Here is an 18702-nt window from a genome sequence, read left to right on the forward strand (position 1 = left end):
AAGCGGTTCACCTTTTTTTTCCTTTTTATTACCCATTTTTCCAAACTTTCATGACTATAACAGTTTTAGATAACAACAATTTTACCAAGCCCATTACTCTTCCCCCATTTTCCGTACTTACAACAAAATGACCTTTTTTTTTGAAAACATGTTCACAAATACGCCATTTTCCTTCACACTTTCCAAAATCTCAAAATGGCATTTTGGTTTGTTCCCAATACATTCATATCAATACATGCATGTCTTAAATAAAAGGGAAATAACAAATCATCAACATATATATAATCCACAAATGAGGCAGCTCGGCCTTTCAAAACTGTAACCATCGCAACCCATAACATACTTAGATACACTGACGATAACAATTAAAACTCTGCTCTACCGGCTATATGCACAGTAAGCTAAGGATACGCCAAGCGATAAGCGAGATAATAACTCATTTTAAACATTTCATACCTCATAATAGATACACATTTTAGTACTGTATCAATCTCAGATAAAAACACTTCCATACTTCACAAATGATACACATTTTAGTGTTGTATCAATATCAACCAAAAACACTTCTATACTTCACAAATGATACACATTTTAGTGCTGTATCAATATCAAACAGTTTCCGGTTTAGAGGTCCATCCCCTATCTTCCCCTAAACCGTGGAGTACATCCCCTATCTCCTCCCAAACAAAATCCGGTTTAGAGGTCCATCCCCTATCTTCCCCTAAACCGTTGAGTAACCAAAACACTTCTATACTTCACAAATGATACACATTTTAGTGTTGTATCAATATCAAACAGTTTCCGGTTTAGAGGTCCATCCCCTATCTTCCCCTAAACCGTGGAGTACATCCCCTATCTCCTCCCACACAACACAATGTATATAAACAATTATCATATACAAATTCCTCAATACAACAAAGCATCAATAACAAGTGTAATACATACACATAAACTATTCAATAATGTTTAACCAACACAAGTGTAACGCATACATCACAATTCAACACAACAATGTCATCCTCCACCGATGACCAAGGACAAAACCTCTAGATGCATGTATTCAGTACACCTAATAAAAGAGACTCAATTCTCAAGCAATCCTTAAACCCAACAACGACACTAGTACGATAGGTAAAGATAAAACCCCCAAATGTGTGTATTCAACACTCATGATACAATAGTTTAATTCTCAAATTTATTTTCTGAGACTCACATTGAGTTAACATTTCATTTACCATTGTCAAGATCAACTTTCATAATTTTTCAAGTCAACATGTTCCATCACTTATTCCAAAAACACTTTTCCCTTTTTACAAAACCAATTTCATTCTCTTCATTTTACAAAATCAATTAACCAACACAAGTGTAACGCATACATCACAATTCAACACAACAATGTCATCCTCCACCGATGACCAAGGACAAAACCTCTAGATGCATGTATTCAGTACACCTAATAAAAGAGACTCAATTCTCAAGCAATCCTTAAACCCAACAACGACACTAGTACGATAGGTAAAGATAAAACCCCCAAATGTGTGTATTCAACACTCATGATACAATAGTTTAATTCTCAAATTTATTTTCTGAGACTCACATTGAGTTAACATTTCATTTACCATTGTCAAGATCAACTTTCATAATTTTTCAAGTCAACATGTTCCATCACTTATTCCAAAAACACTTTTCCCTTTTTACAAAACCAATTTCATTCTCTTCATTTTACAAAATCAATTCCATGGATAATAAGCCATAACCCAACTTGATTCAATACGTTCATTTCAAAATAACTCCAATACCATAATTAATCCTTTAACTGTTAACACCTTCTACACAACTCATATTAACAATAGAAATTTACCAACATTGTTCAACCATAAACCCTTTTTATGTTACCAAATCAAAATATAATTTAGGGCTTTCTCTTCTTTCAATAATAACATGCTAATTTTATTCTCTAATTAGTCCAAACCACAGTCAATGATAACAAAACCATTCTCAAACAACCAACCCTAGGTTCCCCTCATGATTTTAAAACAAATCCAACACGGATATGATTTTCATGCAATACAAAATTACCACATGTCTATCTATAGACGGAGTATTGAAAAAGAACAAAGAAATCCCTACCTCAAATGGAGAAGATGAAGGCCAAAAACCAAAGTGCTCCAAATCGCCAAACTTTCAGATTAAAAAGAAGATCAAGGGAAGCTCCACACTCAATACAAAGGAACTAGGGTAGAAGATCACTAGAACTAGATGTATTTATAGAGAGAAGATGTAGTCTATAGAGAGAAACTCTCAAGTTATTCATTCAATGAACTTCATTAAATTGATTAATGTATCTCATACATTCATGATACATAATGCATCTTCTATATTAATGAATTCATTAGATAGATTAATGTATTTTACATATTCATAATAGAAACATAATGCATCTCTAAGATTCATTCATAATAAATCCATCACATTCAATGTATTAGCATTAGTCTTCTATACATTGTATAAATAGGTATCAATGATTAGTCACCATCTAATTGATGTACATGTATCTTACTAATGAGATGAATTTAGTATAATCATGCAAAATCTTTGAAAAGTTGTCATATATTACAATTAAACAATGAAGGTAAAATCGGGATCGCTATAACCTCCCCCCCTTAAAGAATTTCGTCCCCGAAATTAAGAATACACCAGAAACACAAGGCCAACTAATCACAATGCACTCAACACCCGAGCACTTAGAAAAGAAACTATTCTCACCACAAATCATACCCAATAACTAATAACACCACTAACTCATTTCACCCACACATAGTCACTAACCGATAACAAGTCACAATACGAACACCACCCAAATACATAACTGATGGAATCACAACAAACTCATTAACTAGCAAAGTCCAAAACACTAATCAACACACCGGTACTATTCCCTCTAACCCAAGATACAAATCTCATGCTCCCTCGTGTAGACATCCTATAAAGTCCAAAAACAAAACCACACTTAGCACAACACAACAGCATTTCCCGAGGCATACACTTACTACCCTAAACATACATTTCTATTGCATATAAACATTTAAACATTTAAACATTTAAACACATAATCGAATCAAGTCCATAAAGATAGTCACTCATCCCGGAACTCTCAAGGAATTCCTATCGGAAACCACGTTGATCAGGCGTGTTTCCAAGAGGACCTCAAAGCAAGTTCACCGGCTACGAGTACTATCCAGAAAACTTAATCCCATGCTCATATAAATGCAACAAACAAGTCCTAACATTCATGTTAACTATATGCAACGTCCTCACCACATGTAGCAAACCCACTGTAGTAAAAACTACTTCCCACGAGCCCAAAGTATTCAAACCCGGCTCGCTCTGATACCAAGTTGTCACGCCCCACTTTTTATTACTCAAAGTATTACCAATTTCATTTACTTAATTCCATTTCAGAGATACCATGCGGAAATAAACTCGTATATTCAACTTGTAGAAGTGAATAACATTGCTCTCATTCGTATGCAAGTAAATACAACATGAGTACACTAAATAAATTGCCCTTGGGCTTACATCATTAAAAGTCAAGAAGAAGGGTATAACCCTTTTTACATAAATGGCATTCCGCCAACACAAAAGAGGCCCCGTGGCCAACAAATAAAAAGATCCAACCTTGTAGAACATCCTGGCTATCACCTGAAAAAGATTCAACAACGTGGGATGAACATATAGTCCAGTAGGGATCTCAACCTGATCTCCAATAATAACAACTTACAGATAGCTATGATCATGAATGTTCATTCTCTTACTAGAATAGTAATGTGGCAGTTTATACAAAATATACATAAGTATGAACTTTTCGAAAACAGTCATTTCATTCGACGCTATAAGCGGTTCACCTTTTTTTTCCTTTTTATTACCCATTTTTCCAAACTTTCATGACTATAACAGTTTTAGATAACAACAATTTTACCAAGCCCATTACTCTTCCCCCATTTTCCGTACTTACAACAAAATGACCTTTTTTTTTGAAAACATGTTCACAAATACGCCATTTTCCTTCACACTTTCCAAAATCTCAAAATGGCATTTTGGTTTGTTCCCAATACATTCATATCAATACATGCATGTCTTAAATAAAAGGGAAATAACAAATCATCAACATATATATAATCCACAAATGAGGCAGCTCGGCCTTTCAAAACTGTAACCATCGCAACCCATAACATACTTAGATACACTGACGATAACAATTAAAACTCTGCTCTACCGGCTATATGCACAGTAAGCTAAGGATACGCCAAGCGATAAGCGAGATAATAACTCATTTTAAACATTTCATACCTCATAATAGATACACATTTTAGTACTGTATCAATCTCAGATAAAAACACTTCCATACTTCACAAATGATACACATTTTAGTGTTGTATCAATATCAACCAAAAACACTTCTATACTTCACAAATGATACACATTTTAGTGCTGTATCAATATCAAACAGTTTCCGGTTTAGAGGTCCATCCCCTATCTTCCCCTAAACCGTGGAGTACATCCCCTATCTCCTCCCAAACAAAATCCGGTTTAGAGGTCCATCCCCTATCTTCCCCTAAACCGTTGAGTAACCAAAACACTTCTATACTTCACAAATGATACACATTTTAGTGTTGTATCAATATCAAACAGTTTCCGGTTTAGAGGTCCATCCCCTATCTTCCCCTAAACCGTGGAGTACATCCCCTATCTCCTCCCACACAACACAATGTATATAAACAATTATCATATACAAATTCCTCAATACAACAAAGCATCAATAACAAGTGTAATACATACACATAAACTATTCAATAATGTTTAACCAACACAAGTGTAACGCATACATCACAATTCAACACAACAATGTCATCCTCCACCGATGACCAAGGACAAAACCTCTAGATGCATGTATTCAGTACACCTAATAAAAGAGACTCAATTCTCAAGCAATCCTTAAACCCAACAACGACACTAGTACGATAGGTAAAGATAAAACCCCCAAATGTGTGTATTCAACACTCATGATACAATAGTTTAATTCTCAAATTTATTTTCTGAGACTCACATTGAGTTAACATTTCATTTACCATTGTCAAGATCAACTTTCATAATTTTTCAAGTCAACATGTTCCATCACTTATTCCAAAAACACTTTTCCCTTTTTACAAAACCAATTTCATTCTCTTCATTTTACAAAATCAATTAACCAACACAAGTGTAACGCATACATCACAATTCAACACAACAATGTCATCCTCCACCGATGACCAAGGACAAAACCTCTAGATGCATGTATTCAGTACACCTAATAAAAGAGACTCAATTCTCAAGCAATCCTTAAACCCAACAACGACACTAGTACGATAGGTAAAGATAAAACCCCCAAATGTGTGTATTCAACACTCATGATACAATAGTTTAATTCTCAAATTTATTTTCTGAGACTCACATTGAGTTAACATTTCATTTACCATTGTCAAGATCAACTTTCATAATTTTTCAAGTCAACATGTTCCATCACTTATTCCAAAAACACTTTTCCCTTTTTACAAAACCAATTTCATTCTCTTCATTTTACAAAATCAATTCCATGGATAATAAGCCATAACCCAACTTGATTCAATACGTTCATTTCAAAATAACTCCAATACCATAATTAATCCTTTAACTGTTAACACCTTCTACACAACTCATATTAACAATAGAAATTTACCAACATTGTTCAACCATAAACCCTTTTTATGTTACCAAATCAAAATATAATTTAGGGCTTTCTCTTCTTTCAATAATAACATGCTAATTTTATTCTCTAATTAGTCCAAACCACAGTCAATGATAACAAAACCATTCTCAAACAACCAACCCTAGGTTCCCCTCATGATTTTAAAACAAATCCAACACGGATATGATTTTCATGCAATACAAAATTACCACATGTCTATCTATAGACGGAGTATTGAAAAAGAACAAAGAAATCCCTACCTCAAATGGAGAAGATGAAGGCCAAAAACCAAAGTGCTCCAAATCGCCAAACTTTCAGATTAAAAAGAAGATCAAGGGAAGCTCCACACTCAATACAAAGGAACTAGGGTAGAAGATCACTAGAACTAGATGTATTTATAGAGAGAAGATGTAGTCTATAGAGAGAAACTCTCAAGTTATTCATTCAATGAACTTCATTAAATTGATTAATGTATCTCATACATTCATGATACATAATGCATCTTCTATATTAATGAATTCATTAGATAGATTAATGTATTTTACATATTCATAATAGAAACATAATGCATCTCTAAGATTCATTCATAATAAATCCATCACATTCAATGTATTAGCATTAGTCTTCTATACATTGTATAAATAGGTATCAATGATTAGTCACCATCTAATTGATGTACATGTATCTTACTAATGAGATGAATTTAGTATAATCATGCAAAATCTTTGAAAAGTTGTCATATATTACAATTAAACAATGAAGGTAAAATCGGGATCGCTATAACCTCCCCCCCTTAAAGAATTTCGTCCCCGAAATTAAGAATACACCAGAAACACAAGGCCAACTAATCACAATGCACTCAACACCCGAGCACTTAGAAAAGAAACTATTCTCACCACAAATCATACCCAATAACTAATAACACCACTAACTCATTTCACCCACACATAGTCACTAACCGATAACAAGTCACAATACGAACACCACCCAAATACATAACTGATGGAATCACAACAAACTCATTAACTAGCAAAGTCCAAAACACTAATCAACACACCGGTACTATTCCCTCTAACCCAAGATACAAATCTCATGCTCCCTCGTGTAGACATCCTATAAAGTCCAAAAACAAAACCACACTTAGCACAACACAACAGCATTTCCCGAGGCATACACTTACTACCCTAAACATACATTTCTATTGCATATAAACATTTAAACATTTAAACATTTAAACACATAATCGAATCAAGTCCATAAAGATAGTCACTCATCCCGGAACTCTCAAGGAATTCCTATCGGAAACCACGTTGATCAGGCGTGTTTCCAAGAGGACCTCAAAGCAAGTTCACCGGCTACGAGTACTATCCAGAAAACTTAATCCCATGCTCATATAAATGCAACAAACAAGTCCTAACATTCATGTTAACTATATGCAACGTCCTCACCACATGTAGCAAACCCACTGTAGTAAAAACTACTTCCCACGAGCCCAAAGTATTCAAACCCGGCTCGCTCTGATACCAAGTTGTCACGCCCCACTTTTTATTACTCAAAGTATTACCAATTTCATTTACTTAATTCCATTTCAGAGATACCATGCGGAAATAAACTCGTATATTCAACTTGTAGAAGTGAATAACATTGCTCTCATTCGTATGCAAGTAAATACAACATGAGTACACTAAATAAATTGCCCTTGGGCTTACATCATTAAAAGTCAAGAAGAAGGGTATAACCCTTTTTACATAAATGGCATTCCGCCAACACAAAAGAGGCCCCGTGGCCAACAAATAAAAAGATCCAACCTTGTAGAACATCCTGGCTATCACCTGAAAAAGATTCAACAACGTGGGATGAACATATAGTCCAGTAGGGATCTCAACATGATCTCCAATAATAACAACTTACAGATAGCTATGATCATGAATGTTCATTCTCTTACTAGAATAGTAATGTGGCAGTTTATACAAAATATACATAAGTATGAACTTTTCGAAAACAGCCATTTCATTCGACGCTATAAGCGGTTCACCTTTTTTTTCCTTTTTATTACCCATTTTTCCAAACTTTCATGACTATAACAGTTTTAGATAACAACAATTTTACCAAGCCCATTACTCTTCCCCCATTTTCCGTACTTACAACAAAATGACCTTTTTTTTTGAAAACATGTTCACAAATACCCCATTTTCCTTCACACTTTCCAAAATCTCAAAATGGCATTTTGGTTTGTTCCCAATACATTCATATCAATACATGCATGTCTTAAATAAAAGGGAAATAACAAATCATCAACATATATATAATCCACAAATGAGGCAGCTCGGCCTTTCAAAACTGTAACCATCGCAACCCATAACATACTTAGATACACTGACGATAACAATTAAAACTCTGCTCTACCGGCTATATGCACAGTAAGCTAAGGATACGCCAAGCGATAAGCGAGATAATAACTCATTTTAAACATTTCATACCTCATAATAGATACACATTTTAGTACTGTATCAATCTCAGATAAAAACACTTCCATACTTCACAAATGATACACATTTTAGTGTTGTATCAATATCAACCAAAAACACTTCTATACTTCACAAATGATACACATTTTAGTGCTGTATCAATATCAAACAGTTTCCGGTTTAGAGGTCCATCCCCTATCTTCCCCTAAACCGTGGAGTACATCCCCTATCTCCTCCCAAACAAAATCCGGTTTAGAGGTCCATCCCCTATCTTCCCCTAAACCGTTGAGTAACCAAAACACTTCTATACTTCACAAATGATACACATTTTAGTGTTGTATCAATATCAAACAGTTTCCGGTTTAGAGGTCCATCCCCTATCTTCCCCTAAACCGTGGAGTACATCCCCTATCTCCTCCCACACAACACAATGTATATAAACAATTATCATATACAAATTCCTCAATACAACAAAGCATCAATAACAAGTGTAATACATACACATAAACTATTCAATAATGTTTAACCAACACAAGTGTAACGCATACATCACAATTCAACACAACAATGTCATCCTCCACCGATGACCAAGGACAAAACCTCTAGATGCATGTATTCAGTACACCTAATAAAAGAGACTCAATTCTCAAGCAATCCTTAAACCCAACAACGACACTAGTACGATAGGTAAAGATAAAACCCCCAAATGTGTGTATTCAACACTCATGATACAATAGTTTAATTCTCAAATTTATTTTCTGAGACTCACATTGAGTTAACATTTCATTTACCATTGTCAAGATCAACTTTCATAATTTTTCAAGTCAACATGTTCCATCACTTATTCCAAAAACACTTTTCCCTTTTTACAAAACCAATTTCATTCTCTTCATTTTACAAAATCAATTAACCAACACAAGTGTAACGCATACATCACAATTCAACACAACAATGTCATCCTCCACCGATGACCAAGGACAAAACCTCTAGATGCATGTATTCAGTACACCTAATAAAAGAGACTCAATTCTCAAGCAATCCTTAAACCCAACAACGACACTAGTACGATAGGTAAAGATAAAACCCCCAAATGTGTGTATTCAACACTCATGATACAATAGTTTAATTCTCAAATTTATTTTCTGAGACTCACATTGAGTTAACATTTCATTTACCATTGTCAAGATCAACTTTCATAATTTTTCAAGTCAACATGTTCCATCACTTATTCCAAAAACACTTTTCCCTTTTTACAAAACCAATTTCATTCTCTTCATTTTACAAAATCAATTCCATGGATAATAAGCCATAACCCAACTTGATTCAATACGTTCATTTCAAAATAACTCCAATACCATAATTAATCCTTTAACTGTTAACACCTTCTACACAACTCATATTAACAATAGAAATTTACCAACATTGTTCAACCATAAACCCTTTTTATGTTACCAAATCAAAATATAATTTAGGGCTTTCTCTTCTTTCAATAATAACATGCTAATTTTATTCTCTAATTAGTCCAAACCACAGTCAATGACAACAAAACCATTCTCAAACAACCAACCCTAGGTTCCCCTCATGATTTTAAAACAAATCCAACACGGATATGATTTTCATGCAATACAAAATTACCACATGTCTATCTATAGACGGAGTATTGAAAAAGAACAAAGAAATCCCTACCTCAAATGGAGAAGATGAAGGCCAAAAACCAAAGTGCTCCAAATCGCCAAACTTTCAGATTAAAAAGAAGATCAAGGGAAGCTCCACACTCAATACAAAGGAACTAGGGTAGAAGATCACTAGAACTAGATGTATTTATAGAGAGAAGATGTAGTCTATAGAGAGAAACTCTCAAGTTATTCATTCAATGAACTTCATTAAATTGATTAATGTATCTCATACATTCATGATACATAATGCATCTTCTATATTAATGAATTCATTAGATAGATTAATGTATTTTACATATTCATAATAGAAACATAATGCATCTCTAAGATTCATTCATAATAAATCCATCACATTCAATGTATTAGCATTAGTCTTCTATACATTGTATAAATAGGTATCAATGATTAGTCACCATCTAATTGATGTACATGTATCTTACTAATGAGATGAATTTAGTATAATCATGCAAAATCTTTGAAAAGTTGTCATATATTACAATTAAACAATGAAGGTAAAATCGGGATCGCTATATTTCTAAATCACCTAAGTGTTCAATTCTCAAGTCCAAAAGGACGAATTTGAATTCCCTTTAATTTTCATCCTACTGCCCTTTGTTTTCTCTAACTTTCTTTTCTAACTCTCAGGGAGAATGCTTCTCTAAAACTCCCTCCGTGCTTCTCCATCCATCTCCAGTTTGCTCTCCGAACAAACTAGGTTAGGTGTCCAAGTTTCATTGGCTTAGGCGTCAAAGTTTAACTCAAACTAATCTTGCTTAGCCTCCAAGAAAGAGATTCTACCGAGTAATTGTAGCTTAATGATATTTGTTCAACTTAAGCACCTCATTTAATGTTTTCCAAATGGATGAATTTGAATTCCCTTTAATTTTCATCATCCTATTTCCCTTTCTTTTCTCTAACATTCTCTTCTAGTTCACATGTAGAAATGCTTCTCTCTAACTCTCTCCGTCCTTTTCCATCCTTTCTCTCTTTTGTTCGACGAACTAATTAGCTAAGGCAATTAATAGTTTCAGTAGCTTAAGTGGCCAAGCATGACTCAAACTAATCTTGCTTAGCTTCCAAGAAAGGGATTATATTGAGTAACTGTGGACTAACGATATTAGTTTAACTTAAGCACCTCATTTAAGGTTTCGTCAATCACTTAAGCGTTCAATTCTCAAGTCCAGAAGGATGAATTTGAAGTCGCTTTAATTTTCATCCTATTTCCCTTTCTTTTCTCCAACTTTCACTTCCAGCTCTCAAGAAGAAAGTTTTGCCCTAACTCCCTCCGTGCTTCTCCATCCATCTCTCTTTTCTTCTGTGAACTAACTAATTACCTTTGGCAACTATTAAGTTTCGTTAGCTTAAGAGGCCATGTTTAACTGAAACTAATCTAGCTTAGCCTCCAAGAAAGAGAATTTACTGAGTAATTGTAGCTTAACCATATTGTTTAACTCATCTCATGTTTTCTAAATCACTTAAGTGTTCAAAATTCGCAAGTCCAAAAGGATGAGTTTGAATACACTTTAATTTCCCTCTTATTTCCCTTTCTTTTCTCCAAATTTCTATCCTACCACTCCAGATGAAAGTTTTTCTCTCACTCTGTCCGTCCTTCTCCAACCTTCTTCTCTCTTTTGTTCTAGGAACGAATTAGCTTAGGCAGCTATTCGTTTTATTAGCTTAAGTGGCAAAGTTTAACTCAAACTAATCTTGCTTAGCCTCCAAGAAAGAGAATTTGCTGTGTAATTGTAGCTTAACGATATTACATTAACTTAAGCAACTCGTTTAATGTTTTCTAAATCACCTAAGTGTTCAATTCTCAAGTCCAAAAGGACGAATTTGAATTCCCTTTAATTTTCATCCTACTGCCCTTTGTTTTCTCTAACTTTCTTTTCTAACTCTCAGGGAGAATGCTTCTCTAAAACTCCCTCCGTGCTTCTCCATCCATCTCCAGTTTGCTCTCCGAACAAACTAGGTTAGGTGTCCAAGTTTCATTGGCTTAGGCGTCAAAGTTTAACTCAAACTAATCTTGCTTAGCCTCCAAGAAAGAGATTCTACCGAGTAATTGTAGCTTAATGATATTTGTTCAACTTAAGCACCTCATTTAATGTTTTCCAAATGGATGAATTTGAATTCCCTTTAATTTTCATCATCCTATTTCCCTTTCTTTTCTCTAACATTCTCTTCTAGTTCACATGTAGAAATGCTTCTCTCTAACTCTCTCCGTCCTTTTCCATCCTTTCTCTCTTTTGTTCGACGAACTAATTAGCTAAGGCAATTAATAGTTTCAGTAGCTTAAGTGGCCAAGCATGACTCAAACTAATCTTGCTTAGCTTCCAAGAAAGAGATTATATTGAGTAACTGTGGACTAACGATATTAGTTTAACTTAAGCACCTCATTTAAGGTTTCGTCAATCACTTAAGCGTTCAATTCTCAAGTCCAGAAGGATGAATTTGAAGTCGCTTTAATTTTCATCCTATTTCCCTTTCTTTTCTCCAACTTTCACTTCCAGCTCTCAAGAAGAAAGTTTTGCCCTAACTCCCTCCGTACTTCTCCATCCATCTCTCTTTTCTTCTGTGAACTAACTAATTACCTTTGGCAACTATTAAGTTTCGTTAGCTTAAGAGGCCATGTTTAACTGAAACTAATCTAGCTTAGCCTCCAAGAAAAACAATTTACTGAGTAATTGTAGCTTAACCATATTGTTTAACTCATCTCATGTTTTCTAAATCACTTAAGTGTTCAAAATTCGCAAGTCCAAAAGGATGAGTTTGAATACACTTTAATTTCCCTCTTATTTCCCTTTCTTTTCTCCAAATTTCTATCCTACCACTCCAGATGAAAGTTTTTCTCTCACTCTGTCCGTCCTTCTCCAACCTTCTTCTCTCTTTTGTTCTAGGAACGAATTAGCTTAGGCAGCTATTCGTTTTATTAGCTTAAGTGGCAAAGTTTAACTCAAACTAATCTTGCTTAGCCTCCAAGAAAGAGAATTTGCTGTGTAATTGTAGCTTAACGATATTACATTAACTTAAGCAACTCGTTTAATGTTTTCTAAATCACCTAAGTGTTCAATTCTCAAGTCCAAAAGGACGAATTTGAATTCCCTTTAATTTTCATCCTACTGCCCTTTGTTTTCTCTAACTTTCTTTTCTAACTCTCAGGGAGAATGCTTCTCTAAAACTCCCTCCGTGCTTCTCCATCCATCTCCAGTTTGCTCTCCGAACAAACTAGGTTAGGTGTCCAAGTTTCATTGGCTTAGGCGTCAAAGTTTAACTCAAACTAATCTTGCTTAGCCTCCAAGAAAGAGATTCTACCGAGTAATTGTAGCTTAATGATATTTGTTCAACTTAAGCACCTCATTTAATGTTTTCCAAATGGATGAATTTGAATTCCCTTTAATTTTCATCATCCTATTTCCCTTTCTTTTCTCTAACATTCTCTTCTAGTTCACATGTAGAAATGCTTCTCTCTAACTCTCTCCGTCCTTTTCCATCCTTTCTCTCTTTTGTTCGACGAACTAATTAGCTAAGGCAATTAATAGTTTCAGTAGCTTAAGTGGCCAAGCATGACTCAAACTAATCTTGCTTAGCTTCCAAGAAAGGGATTATATTGAGTAACTGTGGACTAACGATATTAGTTTAACTTAAGCACCTCATTTAAGGTTTCGTCAATCACTTAAGCGTTCAATTCTCAAGTCCAGAAGGATGAATTTGAAGTCGCTTTAATTTTCATCCTATTTCCCTTTCTTTTCTCCAACTTTCACTTCCAGCTCTCAAGAAGAAAGTTTTGCCCTAACTCCCTCCGTACTTCTCCATCCATCTCTCTTTTCTTCTGTGAACTAACTAATTACCTTTGGCAACTATTAAGTTTCGTTAGCTTAAGAGGCCATGTTTAACTGAAACTAATCTAGCTTAGCCTCCAAGAAAGAGAATTTACTGAGTAATTGTAGCTTAACCATATTGTTTAACTCATCTCATGTTTTCTAAATCACTTAAGTGTTCAAAATTCGCAAGTCCAAAAGGATGAGTTTGAATACACTTTAATTTCCCTCTTATTTCCCTTTCTTTTCTCCAAATTTCTATCCTACCACTCCAGATGAAAGTTTTTCTCTCACTCTGTCCGTCCTTCTCCAACCTTCTTCTCTCTTTTGTTCTAGGAACGAATTAGCTTAGGCAGCTATTCGTTTTATTAGCTTAAGTGGCAAAGTTTAACTCAAACTAATCTTGCTTAGCCTCCAAGAAAGAGAATTTGCTGTGTAATTGTAGCTTAACGATATTACATTAACTTAAGCAACTCGTTTAATGTTTTCTAAATCACCTAAGTGTTCAATTCTCAAGTCCAAAAGGACGAATTTGAATTCCCTTTAATTTTCATCCTACTGCCCTTTGTTTTCTCTAACTTTCTTTTCTAACTCTCAGGGAGAATGCTTCTCTAAAACTCCCTCCGTGCTTCTCCATCCATCTCCAGTTTGCTCTCCGAACAAACTAGGTTAGGTGTCCAAGTTTCATTGGCTTAGGCGTCAAAGTTTAACTCAAACTAATCTTGCTTAGCCTCCAAGAAAGAGATTCTACCGAGTAATTGTAGCTTAATGATATTTGTTCAACTTAAGCACCTCATTTAATGTTTTCCAAATGGATGAATTTGAATTCCCTTTAATTTTCATCATCCTATTTCCCTTTCTTTTCTCTAACATTCTCTTCTAGTTCACATGTAGAAATGCTTCTCTCTAACTCTCTCCGTCCTTTTCCATCCTTTCTCTCTTTTGTTCGACGAACTAATTAGCTAAGGCAATTAATAGTTTCAGTAGCTTAAGTGGCCAAGCATGACTCAAACTAATCTTGCTTAGCTTCCAAGAAAGAGATTATATTGAGTAACTGTGGACTAACGATATTAGTTTAACTTAAGCACCTCATTTAAGGTTTCGTCAATCACTTAAGCGTTCAATTCTCAAGTCCAGAAGGATGAATTTGAAGTCGCTTTAATTTTCATCCTATTTCCCTTTCTTTTCTCCAACTTTCACTTCCAGCTCTCAAGAAGAAAGTTTTGCCCTAACTCCCTCCGTACTTCTCCATCCATCTCTCTTTTCTTCTGTGAACTAACTAATTACCTTTGGCAACTATTAAGTTTCGTTAGCTTAAGAGGCCATGTTTAACTGAAACTAATCTAGCTTAGCCTCCAAGAAAGAGAATTTACTGAGTAATTGTAGCTTAACCATATTGTTTAACTCATCTCATGTTTTCTAAATCACTTAAGTGTTCAAAATTCGCAAGTCCAAAAGGATGAGTTTGAATACACTTTAATTTCCCTCTTATTTCCCTTTCTTTTCTCCAAATTTCTATCCTACCACTCCAGATGAAAGTTTTTCTCTCACTCTGTCCGTCCTTCTCCAACCTTCTTCTCTCTTTTGTTCTAGGAACGAATTAGCTTAGGCAGCTATTCGTTTTATTAGCTTAAGTGGCAAAGTTTAACTCAAACTAATCTTGCTTAGCCTCCAAGAAAGAGAATTTGCTGTGTAATTGTAGCTTAACGATATTACATTAACTTAAGCAACTCGTTTAATGTTTTCTAAATCACCTAAGTGTTCAATTCTCAAGTCCAAAAGGACGAATTTGAATTCCCTTTAATTTTCATCCTACTGCCCTTTGTTTTCTCTAACTTTCTTTTCTAACTCTCAGGGAGAATGCTTCTCTAAAACTCCCTCCGTGCTTCTCCATCCATCTCCAGTTTGCTCTCCGAACAAACTAGGTTAGGTGTCCAAGTTTCATTGGCTTAGGCGTCAAAGTTTAACTCAAACTAATCTTGCTTAGCCTCCAAGAAAGAGATTCTACCGAGTAATTGTAGCTTAATGATATTTGTTCAACTTAAGCACCTCATTTAATGTTTTCCAAATGGATGAATTTGAATTCCCTTTAATTTTCATCATCCTATTTCCCTTTCTTTTCTCTAACATTCTCTTCTAGTTCACATGTAGAAATGCTTCTCTCTAACTCTCTCCGTCCTTTTCCATCCTTTCTCTCTTTTGTTCGACGAACTAATTAGCTAAGGCAATTAATAGTTTCAGTAGCTTAAGTGGCCAAGCATGACTCAAACTAATCTTGCTTAGCTTCCAAGAAAGAGATTATATTGAGTAACTGTGGACTAACGATATTAGTTTAACTTAAGCACCTCATTTAAGGTTTCGTCAATCACTTAAGCGTTCAATTCTCAAGTCCAGAAGGATGAATTTGAAGTCGCTTTAATTTTCATCCTATTTCCCTTTCTTTTCTCCAACTTTCACTTCCAGCTCTCAAGAAGAAAGTTTTGCCCTAACTCCCTCCGTACTTCTCCATCCATCTCTCTTTTCTTCTGTGAACTAACTAATTACCTTTGGCAACTATTAAGTTTCGTTAGCTTAAGAGGCCATGTTTAACTGAAACTAATCTAGCTTAGCCTCCAAGAAAGAGAATTTACTGAGTAATTGTAGCTTAACCATATTGTTTAACTCATCTCATGTTTTCTAAATCACTTAAGTGTTCAAAATTCGCAAGTCCAAAAGGATGAGTTTGAATACACTTTAATTTCCCTCTTATTTCCCTTTCTTTTCTCCAAATTTCTATCCTACCACTCCAGATGAAAGTTTTTCTCTCACTCTGTCCGTCCTTCTCCAACCTTCTTCTCTCTTTTGTTCTAGGAACGAATTAGCTTAGGCAGCTATTCGTTTTATTAGCTTAAGTGGCAAAGTTTAACTCAAACTAATCTTGCTTAGCCTCCAAGAAAGAGAATTTGCTGTGTAATTGTAGCTTAACGATATTACATTAACTTAAGCAACTCGTTTAATGTTTTCTAAATCACCTAAGTGTTCAATTCTCAAGTCCAAAAGGACGAATTTGAATTCCCTTTAATTTTCATCCTACTGCCCTTTGTTTTCTCTAACTTTCTTTTCTAACTCTCAGGGAGAATGCTTCTCTAAAACTCCCTCCGTGCTTCTCCATCCATCTCCAGTTTGCTCTCCGAACAAACTAGGTTAGGTGTCCAAGTTTCATTGGCTTAGGCGTCAAAGTTTAACTCAAACTAATCTTGCTTAGCCTCCAAGAAAGAGATTCTACCGAGTAATTGTAGCTTAATGATATTTGTTCAACTTAAGCACCTCATTTAATGTTTTCCAAATGGATGAATTTGAATTCCCTTTAATTTTCATCATCCTATTTCCCTTTCTTTTCTCTAACATTCTCTTCTAGTTCACATGTAGAAATGCTTCTCTCTAACTCTCTCCGTCCTTTTCCATCCTTTCTCTCTTTTGTTCGACGAACTAATTAGCTAAGGCAATTAATAGTTTCAGTAGCTTAAGTGGCCAAGCATGACTCAAACTAATCTTGCTTAGCTTCCAAGAAAGAGATTATATTGAGTAACTGTGGACTAACGATATTAGTTTAACTTAAGCACCTCATTTAAGGTTTCGTCAATCACTTAAGCGTTCAATTCTCAAGTCCAGAAGGATGAATTTGAAGTCGCTTTAATTTTCATCCTATTTCCCTTTCTTTTCTCCAACTTTCACTTCCAGCTCTCAAGAAGAAAGTTTTGCCCTAACTCCCTCCGTACTTCTCCATCCATCTCTCTTTTCTTCTGTGAACTAACTAATTACCTTTGGCAACTATTAAGTTTCGTTAGCTTAAGAGGCCATGTTTAACTGAAACTAATCTAGCTTAGCCTCCAAGAAAGAGAATTTACTGAGTAATTGTAGCTTAACCATATTGTTTAACTCATCTCATGTTTTCTAAATCACTTAAGTGTTCAAAATTCGCAAGTCCAAAAGGATGAGTTTGAATACACTTTAATTTCCCTCTTATTTCCCTTTCTTTTCTCCAAATTTCTATCCTACCACTCCAGATGAAAGTTTTTCTCTCACTCTGTCCGTCCTTCTCCAACCTTCTTCTCTCTTTTGTTCTAGGAACGAATTAGCTTAGGCAGCTATTCGTTTTATTAGCTTAAGTGGCAAAGTTTAACTCAAACTAATCTTGCTTAGCCTCCAAGAAAGAGAATTTGCTGTGTAATTGTAGCTTAACGATATTACATTAACTTAAGCAACTCGTTTAATGTTTTCTAAATCACCTAAGTGTTCAATTCTCAAGTCCAAAAGGACGAATTTGAATTCCCTTTAATTTTCATCCTACTGCCCTTTGTTTTCTCTAACTTTCTTTTCTAACTCTCAGGGAGAATGCTTCTCTAAAACTCCCTCCGTGCTTCTCCATCCATCTCCAGTTTGCTCTCCGAACAAACTAGGTTAGGTGTCCAAGTTTCATTGGCTTAGGCGTCAAAGTTTAACTCAAACTAATCTTGCTTAGCCTCCAAGAAAGAGATTCTACCGAGTAATTGTAGCTTAATGATATTTGTTCAACTTAAGCACCTCATTTAATGTTTTCCAAATGGATGAATTTGAATTCCCTTTAATTTTCATCATCCTATTTCCCTTTCTTTTCTCTAACATTCTCTTCTAGTTCACATGTAGAAATGCTTCTCTCTAACTCTCTCCGTCCTTTTCCATCCTTTCTCTCTTTTGTTCGACGAACTAATTAGCTAAGGCAATTAATAGTTTCAGTAGCTTAAGTGGCCAAGCATGACTCAAACTAATCTTGCTTAGCTTCCAAGAAAGAGATTATATTGAGTAACTGTGGACTAACGATATTAGTTTAACTTAAGCACCTCATTTAAGGTTTCGTCAATCACTTAAGCGTTCAATTCTCAAGTCCAGAAGGATGAATTTGAAGTCGCTTTAATTTTCATCCTATTTCCCTTTCTTTTCTCCAACTTTCACTTCCA

Source organism: Camellia sinensis, chromosome 5 (assembly GCF_055761805.1).
Source record: "Camellia sinensis isolate YWXY chromosome 5, ASM5576180v1, whole genome shotgun sequence".
Classification (NCBI taxonomy): Eukaryota; Viridiplantae; Streptophyta; class Magnoliopsida; order Ericales; family Theaceae; genus Camellia; species Camellia sinensis.